General features: G+C 42.8%; 1 protein-coding gene across 3 annotated transcripts in view; it reads left to right on the forward strand.

Annotated features, from left to right (window-relative positions):
- The window catches only part of LOC132899193 (zinc finger protein 609-like), a 225,286-nt gene that overhangs the window by 156,226 nt on the left and 47,223 nt on the right, over positions 1-21,837 (forward strand). The gene's annotated exons all lie outside the window — the stretch shown is intronic.

The raw sequence follows: 21,837 nt of genomic DNA on the forward strand, positions 1-21,837 counted from the left end.
TCACTGATTCAGTGAGCTTTTCAGCGGTAGTCTCACGACCCGAATAGTAAACAATAAACATGGAGGACATGGAGTCGTTAGTGTTGCTGGTCTCGGTGCTGTGGCTTGTTGTCACCGACAACGCGGACAGATACTGGCAAGAGCGTATAGATGAGGCGAGGCGCATAAGGCTTCAGAAATTCTCGTAATTCATAATTATTCTTCTTCCGGGTTTGTGGTGTTTACAGATCCCAGCGCGCTCGCAGGGCGTGTGTGGGCATGTGAGGACACGCCTCCTCACCAATCAGTGCACAGGGGAGTGTCTGCTCACGCCCCCAGCCTCACTTGGCTCGGTTTGGCTCGCTTCAGCCCCACTCCAAAACGGTGCGAGTTTTAGGGGCTAAGCAGGGCTGAAACGAGCTGAGTCGTGCTGGTTTTTGGTAGTCGAAACGCGAGCCGTGTCGGGCTGAAGTGAGCTGAAGCGAGCTGAAGTGAGCTGAAAAAGGGTAGTGGAAAAGGGCCATAATTGCCTTCACATTGAACAGTAGCAAGTAGCATTCTATGGTCATGTATGAGAAGTTAGTACATGGCTTACTTGTCCTCTTGTCTAGCAGGCTCATTCAGAAATCTGGTGTACTGCTGGTAGCAGCTCTTGTGGTACTGCACCTCCAGAGCCACACAGTCTTTGTCCTTAATGTGTACCAGAATACTGTGGTCATCTTTAGTCTCAGCAGCAGTCTGCAACTTGCCTTGCCAGACAGAAAGACATGCTTATTACCACATAGGAATTTAAGTTTGCCAGTAGCATATTCACGTAAAGGCACACATGTTACATGCATACAAACATTGAAACATAACATCCATGCATGCAAACACACTTGCAGAGGGAGATAGCACTGTAGATAGTCATCAGTGATAGTGACCCTGTGTGTGTGTGTGTGGGTGGGGTGGGGGGGGTTTGATCAGTGATAGTGACCCTTTGTGTGTGTGTGTGTGTGTGTGTGTGTGTGTGGGTTTACTTACCTGCTGTTAAGGTCTCAGCTTTTGAAAGAGCTTCCCTTTGTCGTTTGCCTCCCTTTAAGACGAATTTGAGTTTTTTTTTACATATAATGCACAGGGCAGGAAGGACAGGACCTGAGCTGGACATAGGCAGTGCTGACCTGGATCTAAGACTCTTAGTGCTGCCCGATGTTGAGGGGGCAGCTTCGGAGGGGGGGGGGGCAGCTTCGGAGGGGGGGGGGAGCAGCTTCGGGGGGGGGGCAGCTTCGGGGGGGGGGGGGAGCAGCTTCGGGGGGGGGCAGCTTCGGGGGGTCTTGCGGCGTCTTGAGTTTCATCTCCCCCTTCTTTCTCGCGCACCATACGCTTTCCCGCTCGTTCAATAGCAAGTTTGTCCGTAAACCTGCGGTAACATGCAGGGTGGAAGGCAGCATCCTCGGGTATCTTGTCAAACTCTAAATCTAAACAGTGTTTGTAGTTTTCAGCTAGTCTCCTGTTCTCACCGCTCAACTGCAGCCACTGTCGGATACTGTCCCGGTATGTATTCCACCGTTTGAAGGTAAATTCCTGGGTCACTCCGTGCTTCACAGAAGCTATATGCATATAGCACTGCTTATGTGCAAGAAGTTTTCTCCTTTTTGCCGTTATTTCCAAACTTTCCTCTCCTCCACTGCTGCTAGATGAGGCTGTGGCGGCTGCCATGTTGGTCTCTTGTTTACGAAATGGGCTACATCGCGGGTGTTTATGGGATACGTCAGCAACCGTGGAACCTGTTCTGTAGCGAAATCTTATTCCGCGGTGCCAAAATATCATTCCGCGCCGATGACATTAGTTCGCTTTTTCAAGCCTTCGTGCGAAAAATTGACAGCATTACAAGGTGAGAACTTTTTGATGACATCATTTCATAATATGTCCATTTTTAAGAATTGGATATTATGTAGTTCGGAGACGTCGGAGCGGAATCTTGTTTCTGAAAGACTTTTCGGGGTTCACCTTACGGCCTAAAAGAGGGTTTTTTTTGTTTTAAAGAGAAATGCTGAATAAATGCATTGTTTCAAAAATCGTTTGAATAATCGTGATTTCAATATTGACTGAAATAATCGTGATTATTATTTTTTTCCATAATCGAGCAGCCCTAGGGGAAACGCTGGATCTCTGTCCTCTTAGCGACAGGTAAACACACCCAAACAGGATCAGGGGATCAGGGGAGGATGCGTGGCTCTGCATGGAAAGTCATTTCTTTCTTTGTCATCCTGGTGTGTTTTTCTGTTCCTGATAAATCAATGATTCGTCGCTGCATTCACTATAGATGAAAGTCTTCCGGGTTTATCCGGATATTTGACAAAACTCTTAAATCACCGGTTTTCCGAATGGAGAAATGTATTTTTTGGATTTTTCGCGTTCCTAGACGCGGTGTGATACTTCGCATCGTCCTTGCATGGGCGCGGTCCTTAAATAGCCCAAATGTAGTCCATTGATTAAAGACAGGTGTTCTTTGTTAACGGCGCGCGTGTCGGAGCTCGTTAGGCGCGCGCAGCCCGAGGCGCGCCTTCAGGTGCACGAGCTAAGGCGCGCAGGACTGACACCGTTCTGCGCAAGCGCAACACTAGAAAGCATGTTCAAGCTGCCCGTGTAGCTGCAGGCTTTTTAGTTGCGAATTACGAGTATTTCCTCGTGTTAATAATTCACCGTGCCAAAACAAGCAAAACTTTCCTCCTTCTTTCGACGTGAAGAGAGGGAAGCAATTTATATTATTTTTTCCATCAAAGTTGCATTTTGTGGCTTCGAAGCTAAGTTTTAGTGCCGTTTCTAGAACACAGCATCAAGAAAACGTGGAAGAAGCAGCAATAATGGAAGAGCCGGTTTCTAAGCTGCCTAAAACTAGCAATGGGAATTATTTTTTGTTACATAATGCACTCAGGCTGCCAGTCAGTGTGTGACACACACACACACACACACACACCCTGAAAAATCCTCGCTACGCCCCTGATTTACATGAGAAATTTGGTCTTCATTGGTGCGTTTAAATTTACAGACAATACGAACTAATGTAAACTATTGGCTTCAACTCGCATAAATCTGAATGGGAAATGTTTAGTTCACTTTAGCTTCTGCAAACGCACACCTCGACTAAAAGATTGATAAACGAGGCTCAACGTCCCCAACACTGAAACCTGAAAGCTTTAGAAACTCTAACAGACCTTTACTTTTTAACAGGACTGTTTTGGGATTTTGCAGAGTTTACCTTCAACTGTCTGATTTTTTTCAAAGTAATGAACTGTGTAGCAGGAAAATCACCGCGTTTTCTAAACGCACTCCTGAAAATGATTCATTAACTAGGGGAATTAAATTTGATATTTTTGACATGTTAATCATTAATGTACATGAAAGAAAAAGGCTTAAAAGTTATAACTTGTTTTAGTGAAAATAAGTACTAAAATGCACTAGAATGCAGGGTTTTGCGTGTTACCGTATGTTATTAAAATTTGTTCAGGGGACATTGCGCCCCCCCAATCTTAGTTTGACTTTCAGAAGTTCAGGATTTTTTTCTTTGCTCCACTTTCATCTCTAATTCACTTCAGCTTGGGCTTCGTTATGACCTGCGTTTGGACTGGAGCTTTGTTCCTGTCCAGCTGGGTTAATCTCGACCCAAGGTGTGCTTGTTAATGACAGTCATGCTCGTTCGACAGACATGGACATCATAAATCCATTAGCGAGGACACTGTAGAAGTGGAAGCTCCTGTGTTGCTCAGTCCAAGGCCCAGAAATCGTATTCGCTGAGGGATTAAAATTACGCACGGGAGAGCTAGTTCTCGAAGTGCATTACTACAGACTAGAAGTGAAAAATGTATGAGAATTTTTTTTTTCATATTTCATGATTCTCAGAGATTTCTGTAATCAGGTCAAGTTTATTTGTATCGCGCTTTTAACAATAAACACTGTCGCAAAGCAGCTTTACAGAATTTGAACAACCCAAAATACGAGCCAGTTTCATCCCCAAGGAGCAAGCCCGTGGTGACGGCGGCAAAGAAACCCCCCCCCCAGACGACACGAGGAAGAAACCCCGAGAGGAACCAGACCCAAAAGGGGACCCATCCTCACCTGGGCAACAACAGACAACACGACCACATCATCAACAGTCCGAACGCAAAGCCAGCCTCGTTGATGCCACAAACCCCCCGCCGACGGAAACCCGAGCGCAAAACCACCCACGACAACCGCAGTCCCAAAGTCAGCAAGTCAACTGCAGTCCCCAGCCACAAAAACACCACTGCAAGAGTCCAGAGCGTCCTCCAGGCGCGCCAACGTCCATCGTGATTTGAGTGAAAAAACTTTCAGAGAAACAGTTTTGTTTAAAGATGGACTGCCTTTCAGATTTTTCAAGTGGAGGTCATTTTATATATACACTAAGTAACTTGAAAAACGCACATTGATAAAACTTGCTGAATTCGTGCTGAGTTTATCTCAAGAAGAAAAGAAATATATCACAATGGAAAAATAACTTCGTTCCGCTCGAATAAGTTCCAAATCTGTGCTCAAATCAGAATTTAAGGGAGTTGTACTCAATAACGTACAATATGACTCGGGGAGTCAATGACATGGACAGGCTTTAATTTTCAAACAAATTTTGCATACACTGTACACACACAATCTTGCCTATAAATACCCGGGGGAAATGATGGGAAAATTGTCATTATTGAAGATGCCACACCTAAGCCAAAATCAACGTGAACAGGCCATCGGGATGTCGCGTGCTGGAAGTACACAGACAGAGGTCGCCCGGCACTTCGGTGTTCATCATTCGACCATTTCCCGTTTGAGTCAGCGTTACAGACAGACAGGGAGCACCAGGGATCGTCCACGCCCTGGTCAGCCTCGAGTCACGACGCCAGTTCGGGATCAGCACATCAGGCTAGCTCACCTCCGTGACAGATTCCTGACCCCCTCAGTCACTGCTGCTGAGACCCCTGGACGACACAGACCCAGAATCTCCAGCATGACGGTCCGAACATGGACCAACTGTCACTTTGAATTTTTTTATTGTGAATTAATTCTTGAGTTTGACAATAAATGTCCTTTATCGATGTTTCAAGATGTGTGTGCATTACATACAATATCATAAATTTCAAATATATGCATGGATCTAAAGTGATATCGTGTTGAATTCCATTGTGCGTTTTTAAAGTTACTTAATATATATATATATATATATATATATATATATATATATATATATATGATGAGTAGCATGCTATAGATGCACAGTGGTGTAACATAGGGAAAAAAATTAAAAATTCAGGTTTTGATTTTATGTACTGAAATAACTATTAGGCACAGTTTTTACAATATCTATATAAATTAGTTGTTTTTACCCATTTTAACCTTGAAATCAGCATTTTAATGATTACCCATAATGCATTGTTTATCGCACTAAAACAAGCAAAAACGTCATAAGACAGTGGAAATACTACCTTTACTACCTTCACGTGGCGTCTTTCTCGATCGCACGTGCCGAGAAGCGTACCTTCTAGAACGTTCCTGGGTGGTCACGGACTGTCACGTAGCCTAGTTCGGTTGTGAAACTCGCTAGGACGGAGCATTTTCACGAGTTTAGTGGCAAACTTTTGCGCCGCAATTTCTCTATTCTCGAAATTTGTAACCTGAAACCCGACAAGAAATGTTTCATAATGTTTGGGATTTTGAAAAATGCTTCTAGCAAGTTTATTTCGCTGTATTTTTCCGTGAAACTTGGCATAAATCATCCTTAAGTGATGAGCGTGACATTGTTATTTTGGTCTGGGTCACGGAGTTAGTTGGAAGCGAGAGAAATGAGAGTTTCTCAACTACAGCAGCACTTCTCACCATAGATGGCTGGCGTGTTTCACAGCGTTTGGGATTTACTAAATCGACTACTTATGAAGCTACGAGGATATAAATCACCAGGATTCTAATTCACTGGGTGAGAAGTATTATATATTTTTTTGAAATGTTTATTCGCACTACAAGTCCATGAAAGTTGGAATTGTTCGTGAAGGGGTTAGTTAGATTTTGGTAGCGTGACGCGCACAACAAGCAAAAGAAAAAACAAATTTTCTTCCGAATTTCCTTGCTTTATCAAAATTATTTTTTGATACATTAAAAGACTGTGTGTTTATAATATTTAAGCGATTCTTTTTATTATAGAGAATATTTGATCAAAACTTTCAAAACAGCATTCAAAGTGATTTTTCACAGGTGTAAATGTTACGCGTGACGTCCATAATTACGTTAAATTTTAAGAACTAAAATTCTGTTAAAAATTCTAGATTTGTGCTATCATTCTGGGGTTTTGCTGAATAATACTTGAGGGAGTTCTCTTACAATGCTGAAAATTCAATGAGTTTTGGTGAAATTCTAGAAAAGTTATTTACATTTTAACACGCCTGATAGCGATTGTGCTCACACGGCGTGCTACTCATAACATATATATATATATATATATATATAAGAATTTTCCCTGACACGCAATTATTTTTGTTAGTACCGAATTCAAATCACAGACTTGCAATTATATTTTATTTTTTTAAAATAGAACAATTAGTATAGGTAATCGTATGGGGCCGAGTAAAATTAAGGATCAATTTCACGAGTGATTTCGAAGTTTTGGAAATTATGACGAGGGCAATTTCAAAACTTTGAAATCACGAGTGAAATTGATCCTTAATTTTACGAGGAACCATACGATTACTTGTTTATAATACATAGGGCCAAATTCATACTTCAGAAGCCATTCAAGTTCACAACATTTGTCATTCACGTTTTCTGAACCAATCAGGGCGCGAGACTATCTTGCACGTTTGAATCTGTTTCCAAAGCGTCTTTCATCATGACACGGCGACACGACACGAGGATTTTGGACAGGATTTTAACATCTTTCAGGACTGATCCCGGATATTTCTCTTGTCTCAGATGCCGATCCAATGCTGCCTGCGTTACTTTAAAGTCCATCTCGCGGGTAAATTCAGGCACAAGATCAACGTAATTCTCCTATTTTATATTAAACTTTGGTCAAATATCTGTCACATCCTGCATTCTCTGAAATTTTTTACCTTGCGCAATACCAGAAAAATTCAGTTAAAATTAAGCCATTTGAGGCGAATTGGTCCGCCTCTGAAAAAACTTGGCGTTTGGATTTCCCGGCAAACATTGATTTTCGTGACGTCGCGTGCGGGACGCCTCCTTCTGAATCCTACGTCAGCGCTGGTTTGTTTGAGAAAACGGCCTGGTGGTTTTCTGCAAATTTCTTCAACGTTATCGCGTAATTATTAAAATGGTTAACAGATGTAGCGTAGGAGGGTGTAGCAACACCAATCTTGATGGGATTAGTACTCATCGTTTCCCAAAAGACCGGACAGTGAGAGAGAAATGGGAGCGCTTGGTGTACACAGGCTGTGCACTGAAACCGTGCAAGCTCTCGCAGCCTGCTGGCGCTTCCGCAGGTGACGTCACGAATCTGGCTCCAGACTCCCTTGGGATTTTTCCAGACGTGTTTTGTTATTTTATTTTTTTCTGCTGTAGACAGATGGCCTTGTGCAAAATTACCCATCTGGATGAGTGTGTAAAGGGACATACTTTCATATAAAAAACAAAACAAAACACGAAATTGGTCCAGAATATGCACTTTAAGAGAGTCTGGTTCATAGTTTTCCTCTTTTTCTTTCCTCACTTCAGCATAAAACTTCGATAGCACCTTGTCTAACTCACAGCGTTCATATGCCACTCGAGAGTCGTTTATTTGTCTTTCCGCGGCCCATTTCTTAAACACGGAAAGCCAAAAATTTGTACTTTTTTTGGTATTTTCATTTTCGCTTGCAGCTTTCAACTGGTTTATCATTTCTTCGTCAAATATAGTGAAACACGGCATTGCTGAGTCAGCAGAGTCCGCCATTTTGTTGACAAAATTTGCTAATTTTTGTAACCGTAACCAAGCAACGAACTAGCCAATAGCATTTCAGAAATACGGCCCCGTGTTAAGGAAAAAAGCCCTCCTTGATTGACCAATCAGAATTGAATAATTTGGCCCCATGGATTATAAGTGAATTTAGAGCCACATGGGCGTAAATTCTCCACTGTTTTTTCCTGCTTCACCATGACCCGATACAAGATACTACATCATGCATGACGTGGTGGGCTTTCCCCGTTCGTGCAAAGCATTATGGGATACAAAATTGAAACCGGAGAGGAAAATGGAGGACGTGAGTGTGCGAATGAAACGTGAAAGAGCGACTACAGTAACAGAAAGCGAGAAGAAAAGACGTTATGTTGTATACGAAGGAAAGGAAACGCAGGACCAAACTAATAAATATCGGCGGTCAGCGAGCACCTCGGTGTGATCAGCTGTTCGTTTAGCGACAGAATGATGGAACTGTCAGTGCACGCTCAAAGGTAAACCTGCACATGCGCACGCACACACACACACGGACTTCCTCTGTCTGCTTGACTGCGCAGAGTGAAGGCCAATTTATGCTGACAACACAGTCCTCGTAGATGGCGTCTGCGTAGCCCCCCCCCCTTCGCAGACACTCTGCGCGCACCTCTCAAAAATTGTGACCACCGCAGAAGCCTCGCAGACAGCGTCGCAGACAAGAGGGCTCCGATTGGTCCACTCTACATCCGCTGTACACGCACTTCCGCTTCCCTACTTTCCCGGTTTGGTTTGTTTTCACGACCGCCATTTTTAAAACACGAGCGAAGATGGAGCAGCACGAAGAGCGGTTGATTGAGGAAGTGAGGAAGTACGTACATCTATACGACTCCAGTTCTAGTCATTATAAGTAACCGGAGGATAAACACTCCACTAACCACACCCACCAACTACTCCTAGCGATTTCGCGACTTCGCGCCCCCTTGCGTTGTGGCGGCGAATAACATCGCGCACGCCTAATACTCCCCGCTCAACGATAAATTACAACCGTCTGCGAAAAGCTATCTGCGAAAGCCTTGTCGCAAGAGCATGCAGAGGCCCTGAGTGATTTCATGCACATTATTTGCTCGGGAATCCGCTCAAATTAAATAACTTCCCAGCCACAGAATAATGGCCTGAGATTTTGTGAGATGTTACAGAAATAAACATGTATCGCAATGACGAAATATCAGAGAGAACTAGATTTCATCACTTTTATGAAATCGAAAGTCCGTCTAGCTTTAATGATGCTTCTGTTTTAAATCTGTTTATAATTATTCATAAAAGATCGTTCCGTCTGCGATGTCGTGATGAATTCCATCCCTATCAGCATTATATTGTCCCTCTGTTTCAAGGCAAAAATACCATCATATGAAATTTCAACAGATTTCTGATCCAGACGTATAGGTTTCCTAACACGCTACCAGCAAAACATTTAAAAATAAACCTTTTAATTGTAAATACAATAAGCAAATTAAACAGTGACAAATTACTAAAAAATTTAATTGGCTTGTACTTGGCATTAAAAAAAAAAAAGACATTGATATCTCAAGTATCTCATCACGTAATTTATCATGATTGTCGTATTGCCCAACTACGACGGCGTATTAGGGTCATTGTATATTAAAAGAAACTAAGCTGAAGCGGGAGGGCTCATAATTAATTAGAGTTGTACATTTATGAGAAAAAACTCGGATATTCTCTGAGATCATAAAGTGATAAGTTTGTGAGGAAAAATGACTCAAATCCCAACATTAAGAAGTCAGAAATTTGCAAGGGAAAAAAAAAAAAAAAAAACTTGGTAAATGGTGTTTTTGTGAAGGAACCAGATCAGTTCACGGTAGAAGGTTGGATCAGCATCACACCGCACACACTGTGGCTGAGGCGAGAGTCGAAGAAGAAGCCTTGATTTATCACATGTACACTCAGGCCAAGTTTACATTAGACTGTATCTGTCTCGTTTTCTTCGCGGATGCACTGTCCGTTTACATTAAAACGCCTGGAAACGCCGGGAAACGGGAATCCGCCAGGGTCCACGTATTCAATCCAGATCGTGTCTGGTCCGGTGCTGTGTAAACATTGAGAATACGCGGATACGCTGTGCTGAGCTCTAGCTGGCGTCGTCATTGGACAACGTCACCGTGACATCCACCTTCCTGATTCGCTGGCGTTGGTCATGTGACGCGACTGCTGAAAAACGGCGCGGACTTCCGCCTTGTATCACCTTTCATTAAAGAGTATGAAAGTATGAAAATACTGCAAATACTGATGCAAATACTGCCCATTGTGTAGTTATGATTGTCTTTAGGCTTGACATCCTTCCACTTGCAAGTGGTAAGTGATGTGCGCTGGGATCACACACACAGCGGCTCAGTCCCGAATCACTGCTCGTGCGCTTCACTCGCGCGCTGTGTGAGCTGCGCAGGGCCGGAGTGCGCACCCTCCAGAGGGCACTCGCTGTTCAGGGCGGAGTGATTTGGAGCGCAGGATGCCTGCGGAGCCGAGCGTATCCGTGTATTGGCGTTGCTGTGTGCACACTAATCGTTTTAAAAACGTTAATCTGATGATCCGCTGATACAGTCTAATGTAAACCCCACCTCAGGCACAGGGAAATTCCTCCTTTGCATTTAATCCACACACGGGGAGCAGTTGGGGGTTAGGTTCCTTGCTCAAGGGCGCTTCAGCTGTGATACACATACTTGCCAACCCTTCCGATTTCGGCGGGAGGCTCCCGATTTTAGCCTCCGTCTCCCGATCGTGTTTGTTAAAAACTGGATAATCTCCCGGTTTGGGGAAATCCCTACCGCCAAATTAAAAATACTCCCGATTACGTCCAATCAGAATCGTATGAGAAGCACTGCTGACGTCAACTGATTTTTAACCAATCAACGAACAGAACGAGTCACTTCCGTAATGTAGGATTCACCCAGGCTGTCCAACGTTTTTTACAAGCAGTCATTTATCACGGCCACTCAACCCAATACCACACGGCAAAAATATGAATGCAAATCCCAGGTTGCATGGGAGAATGAATTTCCACGGATAAGCAAATGTTCGACCAGCCGGTTACACATTTTAACTCATTCCCTACGGCAAGCCGCTGACAGCGGCTCGGCGAATTTTCCCATTCCCTACGGAAAGCCGGTATTATCGGCTTTGGTGACGTCATATGGAATTCCCTCGGAAACTCCCATAATAAAGCAGTACACGTGAATTTGACCAATTAGAGCCGTAGAGGACTGCACATAGACCACATTTGGATATTATAATTAGCGGGAAACCTGCGTAGGGAAGGTTTATTATAGCAGGGATAGACTGCTATTATATTATTATACACTACCGTTCAAAAGTTTGGGGTCACTTTGAAATGTCCTTATTTTTGAAAGAAAAGCACTGTTCTTTTCAATGAAGATGACTTTAAACTAATCAGAAATCCACTCTATACATTGCTAATGTGGTAAATGACTATTCTAGCTGCAAATGTCTGGTTTTTGGTGCAATATCTCCATAGGTGTATAGAGGCCCATTTCCAGCAACTCTCACTCCAGTGTTCTAATGGTACAATGTGTTTGCTCATTGCCTCAGAAGGCTAATGGATGATTAGAAAACCCTTGTACAATCATGTTAGCACAGCTGAAAACAGTTGAGCTCTTTAGAGAAGCTATAAAACTGACCTTCCTTTGAGCAGATTGAGTTTCTGGAGCATCACATTTGTGGGGTCGATTAAATGCTCAAAATGGCCAGAAAAATGTCTCGACTATATTTTCTATTCATTTTACAACTTATGGTGGTAAATAAAAGTGTGACTTTTCATGGAAAACACAAAATTGTCTGGGTGACCCCAAACTTTTGAACGGTAGTGTAGTATAGACCCCTTCGCATGTTTGTAAACAAACCGACCGTTGCCAGGATGCGCGCGCAGCCTGGACTCAGAAACAATGGCGCTGCCCATAGACCGGCATTATGAGCTGTCAGATTATGCAAAACAATTGTCGTTACAAGATCGAGAATGCTACATAAATAAGTTAACTCTAACAAGTGGACATCGCCTACCGGATCCGCATTTAATTAAAGAGTGGACGGACAATGTTAGTAAGTTCCCTGGTATACAATGGCCAGATATATACTCGTACCTTACTGACAAGACTTCATTGTACACCCACGAAAAACTTCGTGCCTACAAGTCTTTAGACGCATATGATTATGTTATGTGCGGGCATGTACAACTTGATTAACAATGGGACATTCATATTCATTTTGTTTTAATCAAATTATGCCAGTGATGTGATGGCAATGTGGCTTTAGCTACAACAGCAAATACCAACACTAAACAGCAATTTGCAGGAGGTGATGGCATGAAAGGAATGATAGTGTAAAGAGTGCAGCTAAGAGAAATCAGAGCTGCGTAAAAAGCGAGAGGCAGAGAGCAGAAATGAAACTGAACGGGGCGGGAGCTAGGTTAGAGCAGTCAACGTAAGTTGGCATTTAGAGTGAGGGCACAATTTTACCTTTCCATCCTTGCTTTAAAATTGTGATTTTCGTAATACACAAATAACGATGGCACAAAATCTGGACCGCTTGAGTCAAGCGAGACCTCTCCTACAAACAAAATTACATGCAAAGCTAAGTTAACATGCTAACAATATTCATTACATTGTGTAACTATGACCCAGCTAATCAGACAAACGTTACCAAAGTATTTTGCTACATCAGTAAACGAAGACTAGAAAGAATAAAAAAGAAAGATTTAATAAATAGCCTGATCTTACCTGTGATGAAGTGGGCGCTGCAAACCCGCGCATTTTTGATAGTGCTTTCATCCCAGTCTACACGTTTGATGGCTTGTAGTCATAGACGTCGGCGATTTTTTTTGGAATGGGTGAGATCCTGCTGGAATTCTGTACATTTTAACCCCATCACTGCTACGATTCTGACACCCGACAACACAACAACTAGGCATCGCTGAGTCTTTTTTGGGTCCAGGCTGCGCGCGCAATTTCCTCTTACGTATGAATGACGTTTACTGCGAAGGGGTCTATTATAATATTATGACTGATGCTTGTGAAACCTACCTACTTCAGAATTATACAAAAATAATTCCATATTTAGAAAGGATAGGTTTCAAGGACTCGGTAAATGTATACCTCTAAAATAATTTGTTATGGAGATAGAGACATTTAACTGAATGTACCTATTAAATTCATGATTTTCACAAAAAGTATTCCGTCAAAACGTGACTGAAAAAATCGAAGTATTGCATAAGGAATGAGTTAAGGTAAAAATACCTTAAATCAGAATATACTGGACATTTGAGTGTGAAATTAAACTAGTCTTCCGTACCATTTCAGAAACAAACTGTACAACTTCTAAAGTGTTTAGTGAAATTCTGCATGACCGAGGATTTGTTTGGTGAGTGTATTTGAATAGCGTGGTCGTGTCTTCGTGCTATTTTGAATTTATGCTTGAAAGTTTTAAGTGAAAGTTTACAAGTGGATTATCTGGAAAGTGATTGATTTTGATAGAGTTTTAAGTGAAAGATTACTAGTGAGTATTTTGCTAGGACTCAAATTTTGCATTCGAGTGAATTTTGATAGTTTGGTCGTATTTATAGAGTCATTTTTAAATTTTGCTTGAAAACTTTCAAAGTTTGCAAATGAGCAAATTCCTTCGATGCATTCCGATAGGATTTCTAGCGCTTTTTAAAAATTCTATTGGAAAGTGTTCAGTGAGAGAGATGCATTTTAGTAGTACTAAGACAGTGCGGTATTTATTTAATTGAGTTGTTACTATTTTGGTTAAATCTTATTAAAATTTAATTTGTATATGATGATATAGTTCTCGGCGGCATGGTGGCGTAGTGGTTAGCGCTGTCGCCTCACAGCAAGAAGGTCCGGGTTCGAGCCCCGTGGCCGGCGAGGGCCTTTCTGTGCGGAGTTTGCATGTTCTCCCCGTGTCCGCGTGGGTTTCCTCCGGGTGCTCCAGTTTCCCCCACAGTCCAAAGACATGCAGGTTAGGTTAACTGGTGACTCTAAGGCTACATCCACACGACAACGGCAACGAGATTTTAAAAAATATATATCGCGTCCACATGGGCAACGGATCAGTAAAATATCAGGTACATATGGCAACGCAGTGCTTGCTGAAAACGATGCAATACACATGCCACACCTCTAGGGGCGCTGTAAGACGGTCCCATCGGAGACACCAGAATAATAGAAGAAGTAAGGACGCATGCGCATAAACTATTATGCGCGAGACTTCATATTAGCCACAGTCAGAAAAATCTGTTCGTAAAATTCCGTTATAATGACCAAATACAATGAAAAGTATTTTTCCAGTCTCACCTGTGAAAGGTAATCCCATGTGATGTCGTTTGGACGGTAAACCTGTTGGTACAGTTAAACGCAGCACATGAATGAGGCATCTTTATTCTCCGCTTTGCCCCATCCAATATGGCGGCGAGGATGACGTATGATTCTACGCGGAAGGCGGCGTCTTTAATGGTCCGGAATAAATTGAATGCTACACGTTGATGGATTAATTTGTTCTTCTACGCCCTTTTTGAGGAATGTATTGTAGGACTTAAACCAACATCTGAAGAGGTGAGATCGCTCCTTTTTTTCCCTATTTTTGCTGGCGGGATTGACTCTGCCCTAAGGGCTATTCTCTCTCTCTCTCTCTCTCTCTCTCACTTTGCACCATTACACAATAAATATTCACAGTGAAAATATTTTGTAAGCGCGTTTCATGAACCAAGTTATAGGATTTGTTGACAACTCGCATCGAGTTCGTTACACTTCTACCCGGCGTGAAGCACATGTGGTTGTGACGTCATCGTAAACAAATCCGTTCTACTCATCCAGACGACTTCGCAACGGCACTGTTGCCAGATCTTTCCACTCTGGAACCCGTTCTCAAAAGATTTCGTTTTGGGGCACCCAAAACGCCGGTGCCGTGTGGACGCCAGGCCGAAACGATAAACAATTTTATCAGATTCACCTGAATCCGTTGCCGTGTGGACAGGGCCTAAATTGAGCGTAGGTGTGAATGTGAGTGTGAATGGTTGTCTGTGTCTATGTGTTAGCCCTGTGATGACCTGGCGACTTGTCCAGGGTGTACCCCGCCTTTCGCCCGTAGTCAGCTGGGATAGGCTCCAGCTTGCCTGCGATCCTGTAGAACAGGATAAAGCGGCTACAGATAATGAGATGAGATGAGTATTATTTCTCTGAGCTCTCTCATGCCTGATGCATGAATCCCATAACCTAGAATTGATAGAACAATACCAACAATTCAAAAACTCTTTAATTGTATAAATTTCAAAATGGTTTGCAATTAATTGGGATCCACTGTTTTTATCGTTTCAACCGCGCAGCAGACCCTCGTCCCGTTGAAAATGTCGTTCACGCACTTTTCTCCCCCATGAGAATTTTGAAAAGTTGGCAAGTATGGCTACACAGGGAGGAGAAAGTGCTGCTCATTCACTCAACTCTCCTCACATTTTTCCTGCTGGTCCTGGGAATCGAACCAGCAACCCTTTGGGCCCAAGGCTGCTTCTTCAGACCATGGCTGTCCCCTTGTTAGAGGAAATGTAGGCTTTCCTCCTCGATCGCCCAATCGGAGTCAAGCACTACGAGGTTTTCAGCTGCACTTCCCAGAATGCACTGCAGCCACGATGACGGGAAGCGTGAGGGTTTCTCTTTGTTTATTTCTTTCTCCTTTTTTTCTTTTTCCCCTTGCTTGCTTTTTTCTTTCCTTACTCTGTTTCTTTGTCCTTTTTTCTCTCTTCTCTCCTCTTGCTTTCTTTCTTTCCTTTTTCTCTCCTTTCTCTTTCTTGCTTTCTCATTTTTTCTTTTCCCTTTCCTTCTTTTTCTTTCTCCTTTTGTTTCCTCTTTTCCCTTTCTTGTTTTCTCTCTTCCTTCTTGCTTTCTCTCTTCCTTCTTTTGTCTTTCCTTCTTTTTCTCCTTTATTCTCTTTTTTCTCTGTTTTCTTATTTTGAGTTCTCTTTCTTGCTTTTTCTTTCTCTCCTTTCTTTCTTGCCTTCTCATTTTTTTCCTTTTCTGTTTCTCTTTCTTGCTTTCTCTTTTTTCATTCTTTCCTTCTTTCAAATTTGTGACTTCTTAATCTTGGAATTTGAGGTTTCTTTCTCACAAATTTATGTAATTCTACTCTGAGGAGAGCATCCCCCTTTTTTTTCTTTTTTTTTTTTGGGGGGGGGGGGGTAAATGTACGACTTCAATCCCGGACACTGAGGTTTATTATTTATTTTTCTCTCAGAATATTACCCCTACCTCATTTTTTTTTCCCCCGTCTTTCTTTTCTCCTTAAATTTTAAACTACAGTGCCTCTAATCCACCCTCGTACCCGGCCCGACTACAAACTAAGAGAAAGAAACAAGCTTCTGATGATTAGAAACTGTTCAGACGATAATGGAGCGCGTCGTCCAGTCAGTAACAGTGTTTCAGCTCCGGTGACGCGTCCTCACTTCTCACGTCTAATAAATTCCAAGTGTGTACAGTGTGTTTATTTTCTCTCACTCTGTTTATGCTGGAGAGATGTACAACAGCACTGCACTGGAAGTTTTTGTATCCTGATGCCGAAAAGATGCTCCATCATCCGTGGACGCTGATTAATCTGTCAAGTAAAAATCGTTGTCGGGTCGTGTGTGGCGAAGCAGGTGGTGGGAACTGAGTGATGTATTTCCAGTGTCAACGCGTATCGTGTTCAAACGTAGCTACACACCAAATAAAAATATTCGTGCAAGTAAATAACGAGAATCAACCCAGACATAAAAGGTGCTCGTCTCGGGCTCCTGATACGACTCGCAACGCTGGTTTTATCTTTGAACGTTCCAGAAAAAGGCTGGCTCTTGTTCACCTGTGGCTTTGTCACACCTCACCGTCCTCCTCGAACGTTTTCACGCCCAGAGTACGGATAAAACGTTCTCCGCACGCGCGCGTCCAGAGCCTGAAGCATGAACACGTTGAACGCCGTTATTCAGTTTCTAAGTGCGTGTTTTTGCCCTGACTTTCACCTTGCGCTTAAAGAAGAGAAAAATCTGTCTGCCAGAAAAAGCTGTCTTGTTCAAGTGCTTTATTTATCGAGCTAAAACTTTAAATTTGTAATTAAGAACTTTTTTTTCATGCTTCGCTGAAACGAAAGGCGGCGAGCATCTGGATATCGGCGATAAACAAAGCACAAAAATGTTGGCACTCGTCTGTTTCTGCTTTAAGTCTTTTAAAAAGTAATTGACCGCACAGATGTCATCGTTTGATGGATCAGTAGCCGTTACAGGGCTGTGAGCTTGCTTTTTTTTTTTTGTCTTCCTCGCCTCCCCCTCCTGTGGACAGATTGCTTTACATCCTTCTTGACACGTTGTAAGTTACACGGTGAGTGAAATGGAGTCAGGCTTTGAAGTGTTAAGTGTATGCGGCCACAGCTGCCATGTGTAATCTGCCGAGGTTTTCTCCATCTCCTGTTCTTGTGTTTCACGCTCGCCCGAAGAACAGCCTCGTGCTCATGCCGTCAACGCTACAAGTGGCTCTCTGTGCTACGGGTCTCGGAGTTAAGGCTGCCTCAATTCTGCAAGTGCAGTCTGGAGTGGAGTGTGATCACTGTCTGACTGATCCTCCGAGAACTTTCTGACTCGTTCAAATGCACACTTGGAAAGACCCTTTGTGCGTGACATCACGCATCGCGTAATGATTTCTTCTGGGGAACAACCAGACACCGTCTTTCCTGGAAGCAAGGCTTAATCCGTCTTAAATACGGTTCATTTCTGTAGGCCAGGCCGGATAAGCTTATGCGATCACACGTCGTCCTCATCCGTCCACAATTTGCAAAAATTGCTGCTACTCCTACAGGATTGATCTGATTTTGATCAAACTCAAATACAGTCTTCCTCGGGTCGGTGTGCATAAAAGTTCTCAAGATAGTGGCGTTACCGGTCATATTTACGATTTTTATGGGCGTCTGAAATTTTTCGGTGACCAGTCACATTAAACGCTGCTCTTTGTAAACCGCTGAGATGTTCTCATTGAAACTCAGCCAGAAGACTCTAAAGACATATTCCAACAAGAATTGTTCACCAGGTGGCGCCACCTACCATGGATGCGGCTACACAGGGGTCAGGTGCAAGTTCACGAAAATCGCTATTCTTCCATGATCAGATTTTGATCAAACTTGTATGGAATGTTCCTCAGGTTGGTTTGTATAAAATTTGTCAAGACGGTAGCGCCGCCTCTCATATTTACGATTTTATGGCCGTTTGAAATTTTTGTGTGACTCGTTACATTAAACGCTACTCTTCGTAAACGGCTGGGACGTTTTCACTGAATCTCACCCAGAAGACTCTAAAGACACATTCAACAAGTGTTGTTCACCAGGTGGTGCCACCTCTCGTGGATGCGGCTACACAGGGGTCACGTGCAAGTTCATGAAAATGGCTATTCTTCCAACAAGTGTGATCAGATTTTGATCAAACTTGTATGGAATGTTCCTCAGGTTGGTTTGTATAAAAGTTGTCAAGACGGTGGTGCCGCTTGTCATATTTACGATTTTTATGGGCGTTTGAAATTTTTGTGTGACTCGTTACATTAAACGCTACTCTTCATAAACGGCTGGGACGTTTTCGCTGAATTTCATCCAGAAGACTTTAAAGACATATTCAACAAGTGTTGTTCACCAGGTGGCGCCACCTACTGTGAATGCGACTGCCCAGGGATCATATGCAGTTTCACGAAAATCGCTACCGTTCCTACAGGAGTGATCGGATTTTGATCAAACTTGTATGGAATGTTCCTCAGGTTGGTTTGTACAACCCCAATTCCAAAAAAGTTGGGACAAAGTACAAATTGTAAATAAAAACAGAATGCAATGATGTGGAAGTTTCAAAATTCCATATTTTATTCAGAATAGAACATAGATGACATATCAAATGTTTAAACTGAGAAAATGTATCATTTAAAGAGAAAAATTAGGTGATTTTAAATTTCATGACAACAACACATCTCAAAAAAGTTGGGACAAGGCCATGTTTCCCACTGTGAGACATCCCCTTTTCTCTTTACAACAGTCTGTAAACGTCTGGGGACTGAGGAGACAAGTTGCTCAAGTTTAGGGATAGGAATGTTAACCCATTCTTGTCTAATGTAGGATTCTAGTTGCTCAACTGTCTTAGGTCTTTTTTGTCGTTTCTTCCATTTCATGATGCGCCAAATGTTTTCTATGGGTGAAAGAGCTGGACTGCAGGCTGGCCAGTTCAGTACCTGGACCCTTCTTCTACGCAGCCATGATGCTGTAATTGATGCAGTATGTGGTTTGGCATTGTCATGTTGGAAAATGCAAGGTCTTCCCTGAAAGAGACGTCGTCTGGATGGGAGCATATGTTGCTCTAGAACCTGGATATACCTTTCAGCATTGATGGTGTCTTTCCAGATGTGTAAGCTGCCCATGCCACACGCACTAATGCAACCCCATACCATCAGAGATGCAGGCTTCTGAACTGAGCGCTGATAACAACTTGGGTCGTCCTTCTCCTCTTTAGTCCGAATGACACGGCGTCCCCGATTTCCATAAAGAACTTCAAATTTTGATTCGTCTGACCACAGAACAGTTTTCCACTTTGCCACAGTCCATTTTAAATGAGCCTTGGCCCAGAGAAGACGTCTGCGCTTCTGGATCATATTTAGATACGGCTTCTTCTTTGAACTATAGAGTTTTAGCTGGCAACGGCGGATGGCACGGTGAATTGTGTTCACAGATAATGTTCTCTGGAAATATTCCTGAGCCCATTTTGTGATTTCCAATACAGAAGCATGCCTGTATGTGATGCAGTGCCGTCTAAGGGCCCGAAGATCACGGGCACCCAGTATGGTTTTCCGGCCTTGACCCTTACGCACAGAGATTCTTCCAGATTCTCTGAATCTTTTGATGATATTATGCACTGTAGATGATGTTATGTTCAAACTCTTTGCAATTTTACACTGTCGAACTCCTTTCTGATATTGCTCCACTATTTGTCGGTGTAGAATTAGGGGGATTGGTGATCCTCTTCCCATCTTTACTTCTGAGAGCCGCTGCCACTCCAAGATACTCTTTTTATACCCAGTCATGTTAATGACCTATTGCCAATTGACCTAATGAGTTGCAATTTGGTCCTCCAGCTGTTCCTTTTTTGTACCTTTAACTTTTCCAGCCTCTTATTGCCCCTGTCCCAACTTTTTTGAGATGTGTTGCTGTCATGAAATTTCAAATGAGCCAATATTTGGCATGAAATTTCAAAATGTCTCACTTTCGACATTTGATATGTTGTCTATGTTCTATTGTGAATACAATATCAGTTTTAGAGATTTGTAAATTATTGCATCCCGTTTTTATTTACAATTTGTACTTTGTCCCAACTTTTTTGGAATCGGGGTTGTATATAATTTGTCAAGACAGTAGCGCCACCTGTCATATTTGCGATTTTTATGGGTGTTTGAAATTTGTGTGTGACTCGTCACATTAAACGCTACTCTTTGTAAACGGCTGGGACATTTTCGCTGAATCTCACCCAGAAGACTCTAAAGACATATTCAACAAGTGTTGTTCACCAGGTGGCGCCACCTCCCGTGGATGCGACTGCACAGGGGTCATATGCAGTTTCATGAAAATCGCTACCCAAAAGGAGTACAGGAGTGATTTGGATTTCAAACTCGCAAACAAGAAGAGTGGCCAATTGTTGAAATCAAGAAAACCGGTATTACCATTTGCCTGGAACTTGGTCTTGATCTTGAGTGTGGCTCAGGAACTTGATTTGGATGTTTCTTTAGAAAGGAAATCTTTCTGATCTGGAAGTATGAGTTGTTGTTTTTTTTCCCACAGCAGTATGAAGAACCCAGTTTGCCTTTTTACCTGTAACTGTCAGCGAATCCCTTTGTTTCACTCCAACAGCGACGCTATGTAAGAACCGCTCTCTCCAAGGCCTGCCGTACAGTCGCAGTATGCGGCCACCATCTTGCCATTTTCTTCACTGACAATCCACGTTGAAAGTTAAACGTTTTCCAGTCGAGTGGTTAACCTGGAATAGTATTAGGTTGTGTTCAGTCACGTGACTTTTGCTTGCGAGTTTACTTCCTGTGAATGAAGTGGTGGTCAGGCAGAGCAGGTCGACTGCCGTTACGTAAAGAGCTAATGAAACCGTCTCTGAATGTTTTCGCAGTTTAGAGGCCAATGCACGGTCAAGATACCTTCAGAAAGTTGCTCTTTGCGATGGGATAGATCCTTACACGTTCACAAAGAAGGATTTTTCCTACGAGTTTGTTGAGTTCCCCGACATCTCAGACTACCTGGTGGTGCAAACAGATCTGGGGGATCAGGACACTACCAGATAAATCCTATATCGTTTTTGTCCGGGTAAGGAGGAATTTTGGGGCTTTTTGTACACATCTTTGCAGTGGTTCCTGGGACACTACAAGTTTTCGTATCAAACCACAGCCGCTCAATTCTCAATCCTTCCTGCTCTTCTCTTCCAGCAAACGATTGGGGTTTTTGTTTGTTTGTTTTTAATTAAAACCGAGAAAATGCAGCGAGAAGGTACATTCCAACATCTGTGTACTGTAGGTACCACTAAGCTACATCACTCCAGTCGTTGCGAGGAATTCTGTACGCTAATAAACTCTAATTTCCGCGTATATCTATCCTTTGCTTCTTTCTGACTTGGGTAATCCGGTAGTAAAGCTGTAGTTTTCTTCGAACTACAAACATCTGACATCTTCAATATCGTTTGTCTTCAGTCTGTAAACAAAGTTCGCTTGTCCCCCAGGACAAGGGTAGCAACGGTCGCTAACATAAGTGTGATGTCAGCGCAAGGGGTCTGTAAATAAAAATATCTGATTATTTAATAAGCTCTTTTTCCAAAGTGGTGCTCATGGTTACTGTGC

Source organism: Neoarius graeffei, chromosome 15 (genome assembly GCF_027579695.1).
Source record: "Neoarius graeffei isolate fNeoGra1 chromosome 15, fNeoGra1.pri, whole genome shotgun sequence".
NCBI lineage: Eukaryota > Metazoa > Chordata > Actinopteri > Siluriformes > Ariidae > Neoarius > Neoarius graeffei.